Genomic DNA, 13351 nt, shown 5'->3' on the forward strand with positions numbered 1-13351 from the left:
GACGTTCTTTTCTTTGCAAAGATATGGGAATAGAACCCCCTTTGTTCCTCTGCTTGAGGTACTGGGCGGATCACCTTCTGATCTAGTAGATTTTGCAGGGATTCCAAAAAGGCTTTCGCTCGATCTTCGTCTCTTGGTAGCATGGTTACCAGGTACTTGGTTGGGGGGCGCGTGATAAATTGTATTGCGCAGCCCTCTGTTACAGTGCGTATGATGAATTAGTTTCTCATTGCTTTCATCCATTGGTAGGAGAAAGCTGCGAGACTGCCCCCTACCTGATGACAGTCATTGTTTTTTGGGTTAGCCGGCTTGAGAGTAAATTCACCCATGCCTTTTTTGTTTTGCTGGAATTCCGCACAGCCTGTTTTTTGAAGAGATGTCATCTCCCCAAGATTTCAGCCACAGGACTCTTCGGGCTGAGTTGAGAAGCGCCGTGGCTCTTGAAGACATTCTGACAGTCTCAGCCGAGGCATCTGCTAAAAAAGCTGCTGCTCCTGTCAGCGTGGGGCTGGTCTTAATTAACTCCTCTCTAGGTGTGTCACTTTCTAGTAGTTAACCAGATTAAGCCGAGTTAACCAGATTAGCAAGGTGCGGGCTGTGCAGGTGGAAGCTATTGCCGGATTCAGATTCGCAGCTCCTGCTTTCCAGGTTCTTTTTAAAAAGGGCCTCTATTTTCTTGTCCATGGGATCGTTTAACCACTTAAGTACGCGCCGCATGTACATATACGTCGGCAGAATGGCACGGACAGGCACATCCATGTACCTGTACGTGCCTGCCTTGACGTGGGTCGGGGGTCCGATCGGGACCCCCCCGGTACATGCGGCAGTTCCCGTGGCTGTAGAAGCGATCCGGGATGAGGGGGCGGCTGTTCGTTTCTGGCCACCCCCTCGCGATCGCTCCCAGACAGTCATCTGCTTCCTCTGCCTGTGTAACTAAACACAGGCAGAGGAAGTGATGTCATCTCTCCTCGTGTCGGTCTTTTCGTCCGACACAGAGGAGAGAACACATCTAACAGTGAGTTGCACCAAGCACCACACTGACAGTACACACAGGCACATAAACCCCCCCAGTCACCCCCAGATCACCCCCCAGCCTCCTGTCACAGTGTCACTGATTGCAGTGATCATTTATTTTCTGATCACTGCATTTAGTGTCATTTGTGACAGATAAAAGTGTTAGGGACATTAGCCTTAGGCCCCTTTAGGTCCAGGGTAGCCCCCTACCCCCCCCAATAAAGGTTTAACCCCTTGATCACCGCCCTAGTTAACCCTTTCACCCCATATTGCCAGTGTCACTAAGCGATCGTTTTTCTGATCGCTGTATTAGTGTCGCTGGTGCCGCTAGGTAGCTAGTTATTTTTTGAGGTTCGCCGCCAGGTTTTTTTAGCGTTAGGTACCCCCAAAAATTTCTAAATAAATCCCTGATTGCCCCTAGAGTTAACCCTTTCACCAGTGATCACCGTATAAGTGTCACAGGTGATGCTGGTTAGCCAATTAGTTATTTAGGTTCGCCGCCAGGTTTTTATGAAGCGTCAGGTACCCCCATATATTACCTAAGAAAGGTTTTAACCCCCTGATTGCCCCCTAGTTAACCCTTTCACCAGTGATCACCGTATAAGTGTTACGGTTGACGCTGGTTAGTTAGTTTGCTCTTTATAGCATCAGGGCACCCGCCGTATATAACCCAATAAAGATTTAGGCCCCTGATCGCCCGGCGGGTGATATCAATTAAATTTTAGCGTCAGTCAGGGTCTGCGTCGCCCCAGGCAGCGTTAGGTTAGTGCCAGTAACGCTTACACCCACGCGCAAAGCATACACTCCCCTTAGTGGGTATAGTATCTGAACGGATCGATATCTGATCAGATCTATACTAGCGTACCCAGCAGTTTAGGGTAGCCAAAAACGCATTGTTAGCGGAATCAGCCCAGATAACCGCTAGCACCTGCGTTTTGCCCCTCTGCCCAGCCCCACCACACCCAAGTGCAGTATCGATCGATCACTGTCACTTCCTAGTTTTTTTTTAGAATTGTTTTCTACGTTTGCTGACAGTCAGGTGCTTTTTTTTTTAGCTGTGAATCATCACTAGTGTACGACTAAATTTAGAGCCCAAAATGGCAAAGCGAATGTACACTAGTGCAGAGGCCTACACGTTTCTGAGCCAGACAGATAGTAAAGAGGAGGTCACGCATCTGTCAGATTCTGGCTCAGAATACGATCCTGTATACGACAGCGGCTCCATGCCAGATAGCTCTGACGACGAAGTTGTGGTCCCTGCTAAGGCCAGGCGTACCCGACCCCGTTCTGATGTTGTTGAGCAGCAAGAACCGTAGGACCCTTGTATGGAGCAGAGAAGTACTAGCGCCGCTATTCCTTCTGGTGAACTGGCAAGCACTACCAGCCTAGTATACCCTGGTCGTTCATCCAGCACTGCAGTATCACGTGGTGACGTGGCGATTCCCATAAGTGCAGTTCAAGCTGGCGAGGTGGCAAGCACAAGTAGTGTCCCGCTGCCACAGAGAAAAAGACAAAGACAGGCCCGTTGTGCCCTTCCTGCAGAATTCGCCTATCCTGATTGGGTCCCCACACTTTTGCAGAACCCGTACTTCCCCCATTCACTGGCCAACCCGGTATTCAGGTGGATACAGCTGATTTTACGTCACTTGATTTTTATTCGCTATATTTCACGGAAGATCTCTATAGATCTATTGTGGACCAGAGTAATTTATATGCTGGTACTTACATCGCCGCTAATCCCCAGTCCGCCCTTGCCAGAGAATGGAAACCACTTACGGGTTCCGAATTTAAGACCTTTCTGGGCCTTACCCTCAACATAGGCATACACCAATCTCCGAAGTTGCGGACTTATTGGTCCACAAGTCCACACGACCATATGCCCATATTCTCTGCTTCCATGGCCAGGAAACGATACAAGGCGATCCTGCGGTTCTTGCATTTCAGTGACAATGCACTTTGTCGTCTGCATGGAGACCCTGAATTTGACCGGCTCTACAAAATTCGGCCCCTCATAAACCATTTCAAGGAACGTTATGCAGCCTTGTTTAATCCCCAGCAAGTTGTCTGCGTTGAGGAGTCCCTGATTAAATTTTCTGTCTGCTTGTCTTTCAAGCAGTACCTTCCCAGCAAGCGTGCCAGATACGGGGTCAATCTCTATAAGCTTTGTGACAGGGCAACAGGCTACACATGGAGCTTTAGGGTTTATGAGGGCAAAGATAGTCAGGTAGAGCCGGAGGGTTGCCCAGATTACATGGGGAGCACTGGCAAGATCGTGTGGGACTTGGCGTCACCCTTATTCGGAAAGGGGTACCACTTATACGTGGACAATTATTACACCAGCGTGCCACTTTTTAGTCACTTGTTTGATCGTCAGATTGGAGCATGTGGCACCATGCAACCTAATCGCAGGGGGCTTTCCCCAGCGGCTTGTAGATTCCCGTCTTAGGCTGGGGGCGAGAGCCTGCTGCAGGTGTAACCATTTGCTCGATGTGAAGTGGCGGGTCTTGTGGAGAAACCCCTCTGTGTCCACAAATATAACCAAAATATGGGAGGGGTGGACCTCAACGACCAGTTGATGGCGCGTATCATATTCCCCGTAAGGCGAGACGCTGGTACAAAAAAGTGTCTATATTTATTTCAATTGACTTTACTGAATGCTTATGTCTTATACAAAGCTTCAGGACGGAATGCATCCTTCCTTACATTCCAGGATGAGATCATCTTAGAACTCCTGTATCCAGGCGGTTCTGCACCTCACCATCCCCTACCAAATGCAGTAAGCCGACTGCATGAGAGACATTTTTCTTATGTCCTCAGGAGTACCCCTACCCAACGAGCCCCCCAAAGAAGATGTCGTGTCTGTAGCAAGCGCGGATCTAGGCGTGACACCCGTTATTTTTGTCCCCGCTGTCCTGACGATCCTGGTCTTTGTATTGGTGAATGTTTTGAACGCTTCCACACACGAGTGAAGTATTAGCGTAGGGTAAAATATTTCACAGGCTAGGACACACTTACACAGGGTCTCCCAAGATGCCATCGCATTTTGAGAGACCCAAACCTGGAACCGAAAAGTTGAACAGTTACAGTTACAAAAAAAAAGTGTTAAAAAGTGTTTAAAAAAAAAAAAAAAAAGTAAAAAATAAAAACAAAAAACAAACAAAACAAAATAAAAAAATAGTTGTCGTTTTATTGTTCTCTCCCGCTCTATTCTCTCTCTATTGTTCTGCTCTTTTTTACTGTATTCTATTCTGCAAAGTTTTATGGTTATGTTTTTTCATGCTTGCTTTTCAGGTATGTAATTTACTTTACCGTTTTCAGGTACGCCATTCAGCTGTTGCGCGGACTTATTTATCTTGATAGCAACAGCGTTTGCTCCCACGATATACAGGGAGTGTAGAATTATTAGGCAAATTAGTATTTTGACCACATCATCCTCTTTATGCATGTTGTCTTACTCCAAGCTGTATAGGCTCAAAAGCCTACTACCAATTAAGCATATTAGGTGATGGGCATCTCTGTAATGAGAAGGGGTGTGGTCTAATGACATCAACACCCTATATCAGGTGTGCATAATTATTAGGCAACTTCATTTCCTTTGGCAAAATGGGTCAAAAGAAGGACTTGACAGGCTCAGAAAAGTCAAAAATAGTGAGATATCTTGCAGAGGGATGCAGCACTCTTAAAATTGCAAAGCTTCTGATGCGTGATCATCGAACAATCAAGCGTTTCATTCAAAATAGTCAAAAGGGTCGCAAGAAGCGCGTGGAAAATCCAAGGCGCAAAATAACTGCCCATGAACTGAGAAAAGTCAAGCGTGCAGCTGCTAAGATGCCACTTGCCACCAGTTTGGCCATATTTCAGAGCTGCAACATCACTGGAGTGCCCAAAAGCACAAGGTGTGCAATACTCAGAGACATGGCCAAGGTAAGAAAGGCTGAAAGACGACCACCACTGAACAAGACACACAAGCTGAAACGTCAAGAAATATCTCAAGACTGATTTTTCTAAGGTTTTATGGACTGATGAAATGAGAGCGAGTCTTGATGGGCCAGATGGATGGGCCCGTGGCTGGATTGGTAAAGGGCAGAGTGCTCCAGTCCGACTCAGACGCCAGCAAGGTGGAGGTGGAGTACTGGTTTGGGTCGGTATCATCAAAGATGAGCTTGTGGGGCCTTTTCGGGTTGAGGATGGAGTCAAGCTCAACTCCCAGTCCTACTGCCAGTTTCTGGAAGACACCTTCTTCAAGCAGTGGTACAGGAAGAAGTCTGCATCCTTCGAGAAAAACATGATTTTCATGCAGGACAATGCTCCATCGCACGGGTCCAAGTACTCCACAGCGTGGCTGGCAAGAAAGGGTATAAAAGAAGAAAAACTAATGACATGGCCTCCTTGTTCACCTGATCTGAACCCCATTGAGAACCTGTGGTCCATCATCAAATGTGAGATTTACAAGGAGGGAAAACAGTACACCTCTCTGAACAGTGTCTGGGAGGCTGTGGTTGCTGCTGCACGCAATGTTGATGGTGAACAGATCAAAACACTGACAGAATCCATGGATGGCAGGCTTTTGAGTGTCCTTGCAAAGAAAGGTGGCTATATTGGTCACTGATTTGTTTTTATTTTGTTTTTGAATGTCAGAAATGTATATTTGTGAATGTTGAAATGTTATATTGGTTTCACTGGTAAAAATAAATAATTGAAATCGGTATATATTTGTTTTTTGTTAAGTTGCCTAATAATTATGCACAGTAATAGTCACCTGCACACACAGATATCCCCCTAAAATAGCTAACACTAAAAACAAACTAAAAACTACTTCCAAAAATATTCAGCTTTGATATTAATGAGTTTTTTGGGTTCATTGAGAACATGGTTGTTGTTCAATAATAAAATTAATCCTCAAAAATACAACTTGCCTAATAATTCTGCACTCCCTGTATAAAGCCGTGACTCCAGTGCTGTAGGAGGTGATTTCACCACCACAGTTAAAAAAAAGAGCATATTTGCCGAAGCATGGGGGCATTAGGGGTGGAGGAGCGATTTTGCTCCTAATGCCGCGTACATACGGTCGACATTCCTACGGAGGCTTTCCCGTGGAAAATTCCGACCGTCTGTACGCGGCATAACTTTTTATGCCGCGTACATACGGTCGAAATTCCTACGGAGGCTTGCCCGTGAAAAAGTCTGACCGTGTGTACGCGGCATAACTTTTTTTGCGGGAGGATGCCCCCATGCTTCGGCATATATAAATGGTGCATGTATGCCCATCATTAGAAGTGGGTGGATGAAGGGAGGTATTATAATGGTGAGCATACCCACCGATCAATCTTTTTTTCGTTCAGCCAACAGGCTGCATGAAAAAAAAAAATATTACAATACATGTCCAACAAGAACCGTCAACGTACTCGTATGTTGCTGGACTTTGAATGGTTATACCAGAAGGATGCCTGCAGGTTTTCGTATCATCTTGGTATCATTCTTTTCAGCCAGCGGTCGGCTTTCATGTAAAAGCAGTCCTAGTGGCTAATTAGCCTCTAGACTGCTTTTACATTCAGTGTGAGGGAATGTCCCCCCCCCCCCGGATATAAACAGCGCCTTTGGGAAAGCATTTTATCACACCGATATTGGTGTGGTCAGATGCTTTGAGGGCAGAGGAAAGATCTAGGGTCTAATAGACCCCATTTTTTTTTTAAAAGAGTACCTGCCACTAACTATTGCTATCATAAGGGATATTTACATTCCCTGAGATAACAATAAAAATGGAAAAAAATAAAATAAAATGGAAGGAACAGTTTTCAAATAAAATAAAAAAAGCTAAATATAAATATATATATATATATATATATATATATATATATATATATATATATATATATATATATATATATATATATAAAAAAAATAAAAAAAAGCATCCCTGTCCCCCCCTGCTCTTGCGCAAAGGCGAACGCAAGTGTCGGTCTGGAGTCATGTGTAAAAAGCAATTGTACCATGCATGTGAAGTATCACAGTGAAGGGCAGGCCGAGGGCAGTAATTTTAGCAGTAGACGACCTCTGTAAATCCAATGTGGTAACCTGTAAAGGCTTTTAAAAATGTATGTAGTTTGTCGCCACTGCACGTTTGTGCGCAATTTTAAAGTATGTCGTGTTTGGTATCCATGTACTCGGGCCTAAGATCATCTTTTTTATTTCATCAATAATTCGGGCAATATAGTGTGTTTTAGTGCTTTAAAATGAAAGTGTATTTTTTCCCCAAAAAATGCTTTTGAAAAATCGCTGCGCAAATACTGTGTGGAAAAAAAAAAATTCAACACCCACCATTTTAATCTGTAGGGTCTTTGCTTTAAAAAAATATATAATGTTTGGGGGTTCAACTTAACTTTCTTGCAAAAAATAAATATGTTTTTATGTAAACAAACAGTGTCAGAAAGGGCTATGTCTTCAAGTGGTTAGAAGAGTGGGTGATGTATGACATAAGCTTCTAAATTTTGTGCATAAAATGCCAGGACAATTCAAAACCCCCCCAAATGACCCCATTTTGGAAAGTAGACACCCCAAGCTATTTGCTGAGAGGCATCTCGAGTCCATGGAATATTTTATATTTTGACACAAGTTGCGGGAAAAATAAATATATATATATATTTTTTTTTTTGCGCAAAGTTGTCACTAAATGATATATTGCTCAAACATGCCATCGGCATATGTGGAATTACACCCCAAAACACATTCTGCTGCTTCTCCCGAATATGGGGATACCACATGTGAGACTTTTTGGGAGCCTAGCCACGTACGGGACCCCAAAAACCAATCACCGCCTTCAGGCTTTCTAAGGGTGTAAATTTTTGATTTTACTCCTCACTACCTATAACAGTTTCGGAGGCCATGGAATGACCAGATGGCACAAAAAAAAACCAAATTACCCCATTTTGGAAAGTAGAGCCAAGAGGTATGGCGAGTATTTTGCAGATCTCACTTTTTGTCACAAAGTTTTGAAATTTTTAAAAAGAAAAAACAAATACATTTTTATTTTCTTTCATTTTCAAAAACAAATGAGAGCTGTAAAATACTCACTATGCCTCTCAGCAAATAGCTTGGGGTGTCTACTTTCCAAAATGGGGTCATTTGGGGGGGGTTTATGCTATTTTGGCATTTAAGTAGTGAGGAGTGAAATCAAAAATTGATCCCCTTAGAAATCATGAAGGCAGTCCCGTATGCGCATTCGGGGTCCCGTATGCGGCTAGGCTCCCGAAAAATCCCACACATGTGGCATCCCCTTACTCAGAAGCAGCAGAATGTATTTTGGGGTGTAATTCCACATATGCTCATGGCATATGTGAGCAATATATCATTTAGTGACAACGTTTTGAAATTTGTTTCTTTTTTTGGTCATTATTCAATCACTTGGGGGAAAAAAATGTAATATTCAATGGGCTCAACATGCCTCTCAAATAGCTTGGGGTGTCTTCTTTCCAAAATGGGGTCATTTGGGGGGGGTTGTGTGCCATCTTGGCATTTTATGGCCTTCAAAACTGTCATAGGTAGTGAGGAGTGAAATCAAAAATGTATGCCCTTAGAAATCTTGAAGGCGGTGCTTGGTTTTCGGGGTCCCGTACGCGGCTAGGCTCCCAAAAAGTCCCACACATGCATTATCCCCGTACTCAGGAGAAGCAGCAGAATGTATTTTGGGGTGTAATTCTACATATAACCATGGCATGTGTGAGCAATATATCATTTAGTGACAACTTTGTGCAAAAAAAAAAAAATCAGTGTGTCATATTCCCGCAACTTGTGTCAAAATATAAAATATTCCATGGACTCGACATGCCTCTCAGCAAATAGCTTGGGGTGTCTACTTTCCAAAATGGGGCTATTTTGGCATTTTATGGCCTTCGAAACTGTGATAGGTAGTGAGGAGTGAAATCAAAAATTTGCGCCCTTAGAAATGCTGAAGGCGGTGCTTGGCTTTTGGGGCCCCATACACGGCTGGGCTCCCAAAAAGTCCCAAACGTGGTATCCCCATACTCAGAAGAAGCAGCAGAATGTATTTTGGGGTGCAATTCCACATATAACTATGGCATGTGTGAGCAATATATCATTTAGTGACAACTTTTTGTAAAAAATATTTTATTTTTTTGTCATTCAATCACTTGGGACAAAAAAAATAAAAATATTCAATGGACTCAACATGCCTCTCAGCAGTTTCCTTGGGGTGTCTACCTTCCAAAATTGGGTCATTTGGGGGGGGGGGGTTGTACTGCCCTGCCATTTTAGCACCTCAAGAAAGATAGGCAGTCATAAATTAAAAGCTGTGTTAATTCCAGAAAATGTACCCTAGTTTGTAGACGCTATAACTTTTGCGAAAACCAATAAATATACGCTTATTGCTTTTTTTTTTTTTTTACTAAAGACATGTGGCTGAATACATTTTGGCCTAAATGTTTGACTAAAATTGAGTTTATTCGATTTTTCTTATAACAAAAAATATATTTTTTTTCCCAAATTTTCGGTCTTTTTCCGTTTATATCGCAAAAAATAAAAATCGCAGAGCCAATCAAATACCATCAAAAGAAAGCTATTTGTGGGAAGAAAAGAACGCAAATTTCGTTTTGGTACAACATTGCATGACTGCGCAATTACTAGCAATTACAGCGCAGTGCCACATTGTAAAAAACACCTTGGGTCATTTAGCTCATTTAAAGGTCCGGGTTTTAAGTCGTTAAGGTACCCACATCGTTGAAGGCCAAGTCAGATTTATTTGTGACTTTCACTAGAGAGGCATCCACTTTGGGGCATTTAGCCTAGGTTTTGGTGTCTGTCTCTGCAAACGGGTATCTGCATTTGACTGACGCCGGTATGAAGAGTTTTCTCTCTGGGTCTTCCCATTCTTTGACGCTGTCTTTAAGAGTTTGGTGTACGGGGAATGTTCTAGGTTTCCTGGGTTGTAGCCCTTTGTACATCTTTTTTTGCTTTTTAATGCCTAGCGTGCCTGCTATAACTTTAAGAAGACTATCCATGTCTTCTGAGGGAAATAACTTGCCCTCTAGAGCTGGATCTTCCTATTCAGAGTCTGAGCAGAGTCCATCCTCCGATTTGGATTGGTCAGATTCATCCTCCTCCTCCTCCTGTTCCTGTTGTACTGCCTGTTCCTTGTTACCTGAGATGCATGTCCTGCTGGTAGATGGAGTACAGGTTTGACTAGAATTAGTTGGCGCTTTTAACTTCTCAATAGCTGAGCGTAGCGGTGCCCTTTATCTCTTTATTAAAGGAGTTGAGGAGTTCGTGCAGATAACCTTGCGATTTTTTAGCCACCATTTTATCTATGCATTTTTGGCATAGAGGTTTTTTCCATTCAGGTGGAAACCGGTGGTTGCATGAAGCACACGTTGTGTTGCTTTTTGTTTTCCTTTCCTCTAGTGTCCTTGCCTGAAATCAAGCACAGAAAGGGTCCTCGTAAGGAAAGGTGGCCAAAGACTGCCTGAGCAGTATTTACAAATGAGATTAAGACAGAAGTGACACAGGAGTATTCTGGCTTACCTTGGAGCTTTCAGGATCTGCAGGGCAGGGTGGAGAAGCGTCAGACATGGTCCACCGCTAGGATCCTCTGCTAGGAGGAGCCTTTTTAAAAACGGCTTCCTGCTTGAGCTCAGACCCTGCCCCCATGCAGGTTGGTGGACATACGTGCACATGCCGCAGTTGCTGGTGTCCTCCTTCCTGAGCCTTCATTAGAAAGGGGGACCTGCTCTTTTGTCTGGGAAGTCACTGTAAACTTTTTTTTCCTCCTAGGCTCCAGAAAAATGGCTGCCGACCGAAGCCGTGTGACCGGAAGTGACTCCGCCATTTGGTACTCCCCACAGAGTGTCCATGAGGAGAGGAACTGGCTCTGCTGTGAAGGAGTGCTGCCGGCGGGTTGGGCGTTGTTTCGTTCACGGGGTGGCCGCGGGGGGGTCCTCGGGAGGCGGACTCCTGATGGCGAAGATCGGGCGGACGCCCAGTGATTGCACTTACCCGCGCAACGCATCTGTGGGATCCAGGTACACCGGATTGCGGCAGCAGGTCCCTGCAGCCTTGCGGTAAGGGGTAAAAGCCAGTGTTTTTGTTCCAGGCTGGAGGGATTATTGAAGACCCCTCTGTAGGGGTGAAATCTCAGGCAGAGCAAGTTTTTTTTTCTCAGAATTGTTGCTCCCGCTCGTCCTCCCAAGGCCTGCTGAGCTGGATAGGATGATGGCAGGGGGCCTCCTGCTACTAGCACAGAGACAAGGTAAAATAACAAACGTTTCTTGCAGCTCCTGTGGGTCCGGAGGAAACACAACTGAGGCACGCAGGTGAGACTGTGAAATTTATAATGGTGGACTAATGTGTTTCCTGTTTCAGGGAGAAGGAGCTTATCTCTCGGATGCTGCCCTGGAAAACGATTCGAGAAAAAGTTTCCTTAAAGATCGCCCTATATAAGTCATTGTTCAATGGGAACATGATGTAGGTCACTGACAGGTGATCAATGAGAGAAGGTGCTCCAGTCGGTGACCATTAGCTCCTAGAATGTTTCACAGAAATTGTCACAACTTCATAATTTATTAAGAGCACCACTCAGGCTTTATAAAATGGGCAAGATCAGTAACCCATTATGTTTTAGCTGTAGTAGAGAGCATCCCATTCATCTCCTCTGGCGTTGCACGAAGTTACATCAGTACTGGGCTGGTGTTCTATCCACCCTTAACAGAGTGTTCTAGACTAAAGTACCTCTTGACCCTAAATTCTGTTTGCTAGGCGTTCTAGGGGATGAGATCTTGGAAATTAATTCCGATGGTATGGAAATCCGAGCCACCCGCCCTTAAATCTTGGGTGACTGACATGGGAGCTACGCCCCTTCTTCAACGCTACAAACATCAGCAAAGGGGCTGTATGGGAAAGTTTCTGAAACTGTGGGCACTGTAGCTTGACACGCCAAGTCTGAGTCCCAGGCAGCTTATACAGAGGAGACTATTACAATGTCGAAATGTGTAACTATACTATTCTGTTTGGGGATATGATTGTTGCAGTTTACGGCTGGATTTGGACTGAGGAACCTGCATGAGGGGGTGAAATTGTATTTTACTTTCCGATGTTTGAGCTATGAATTGTATGCCATGCTGTTTAAGGTCTGAACACTGGAGAGTTTTTTCTTATGCTCTTCAGCTCCTCCTGCTATTAACCACTTAAGACCCGGACCATTATACAGGTAAAAGGACCAGGGCAGTTTTTGCGATTCGGCACGGAGTCGCTTTAACTGACAATTGCGCGGTCGTGCGACGTGGCTCCCAAACAAAATTGACAACCTTTTTTTCCCAACAGAGCTTTCTTTTGTTGATATTTGATCACCTCTGTGGTTTTATTTGTTTGCGCTATTAACAAAAATAGAGCGACAATTTTGGGGGAAAAATTCAATATTTTTTACTTTTTGCTATAATAAATATCCCCAAAAATATATAAAAAAAAAAAAAATTCCTCAGTTTAGGCCGATACATATTCTACTTTTTTTGTTAAAAACATTTTTTTTTTGCAATAAGTGTTTATTGATTGGTTTGCACAAAAAATATAGTGTTTACAAAATAGGGGATAGTTTTACGGCATTTTTATTATTATTTTTTTACTAGTAATGGCGCCGATCAGCGATTTTTTTCGTGACTGCAACATTATGGCGGACACATTTGACACATTTTTGGGACCATTGTCATTTCCACAGCAAAAAGTTCTATAAAAATGCACTGATTACTGTGAAAATGACACTGGCAGCTGTGGTGAAACTGCAAATCCCATCATGCCTCTAGGAGTCATGCCTGTGATTGTCAGGGTCTTGCAATGTCTCATGGGACTTGTAGTTTCAAAACAGCTGGAGGGCCGAGTTTGCGCTCGCCTGGGTTAACCACTAGGGGGTGCTAAGGGGTTAAGTGTCCCCTAAGGGAGTGATTCTTACTGTAGGGGGCGTGGCTGGAAGTGTGACGTCACTGATCATCGTTCCCTATAACAGGGAACAGACGATCAGTGACCACTGCCACAGAGAAGAACGGGGAAGGTGTGTTTACACTCACCTCTCCCCGTTCTTCAGCTCCTGTGACCGACACCGGGCGCCGATCGGGGGTGCGGTCGCGGAGCTTCGGACTGGGTCAGGCGTGCTTGTGCCCAGCCGTGCCATTCTGCCGACGTATATCGATGGTAGGTGGTCCTTAAGTGGTCAATACAGTTTGTCCACATCCATTGCATTATTGCTCTCCAGGGGGTGCCCCAGGTCTCTTACAATCCTAGCAGTGCCTCTGTGGGAAGCTTCAGCTGCAATGAGATGGGAAGGAGGAGGAGGAGAAGC

At 44.3% G+C, this 13351-nt stretch overlaps 1 protein-coding gene across 1 annotated transcript in view; it reads right to left on the minus strand.

The window, feature by feature from the left end:
- TIMM44 (translocase of inner mitochondrial membrane 44) overlaps positions 1 to 13351 on the minus strand; it is a 750397-nt gene that overhangs the window by 529593 nt on the left and 207453 nt on the right.

This window comes from Rana temporaria, chromosome 1 (genome assembly GCF_905171775.1).
Source record: "Rana temporaria chromosome 1, aRanTem1.1, whole genome shotgun sequence".
Taxonomy (NCBI): domain Eukaryota; kingdom Metazoa; phylum Chordata; class Amphibia; order Anura; family Ranidae; genus Rana; species Rana temporaria.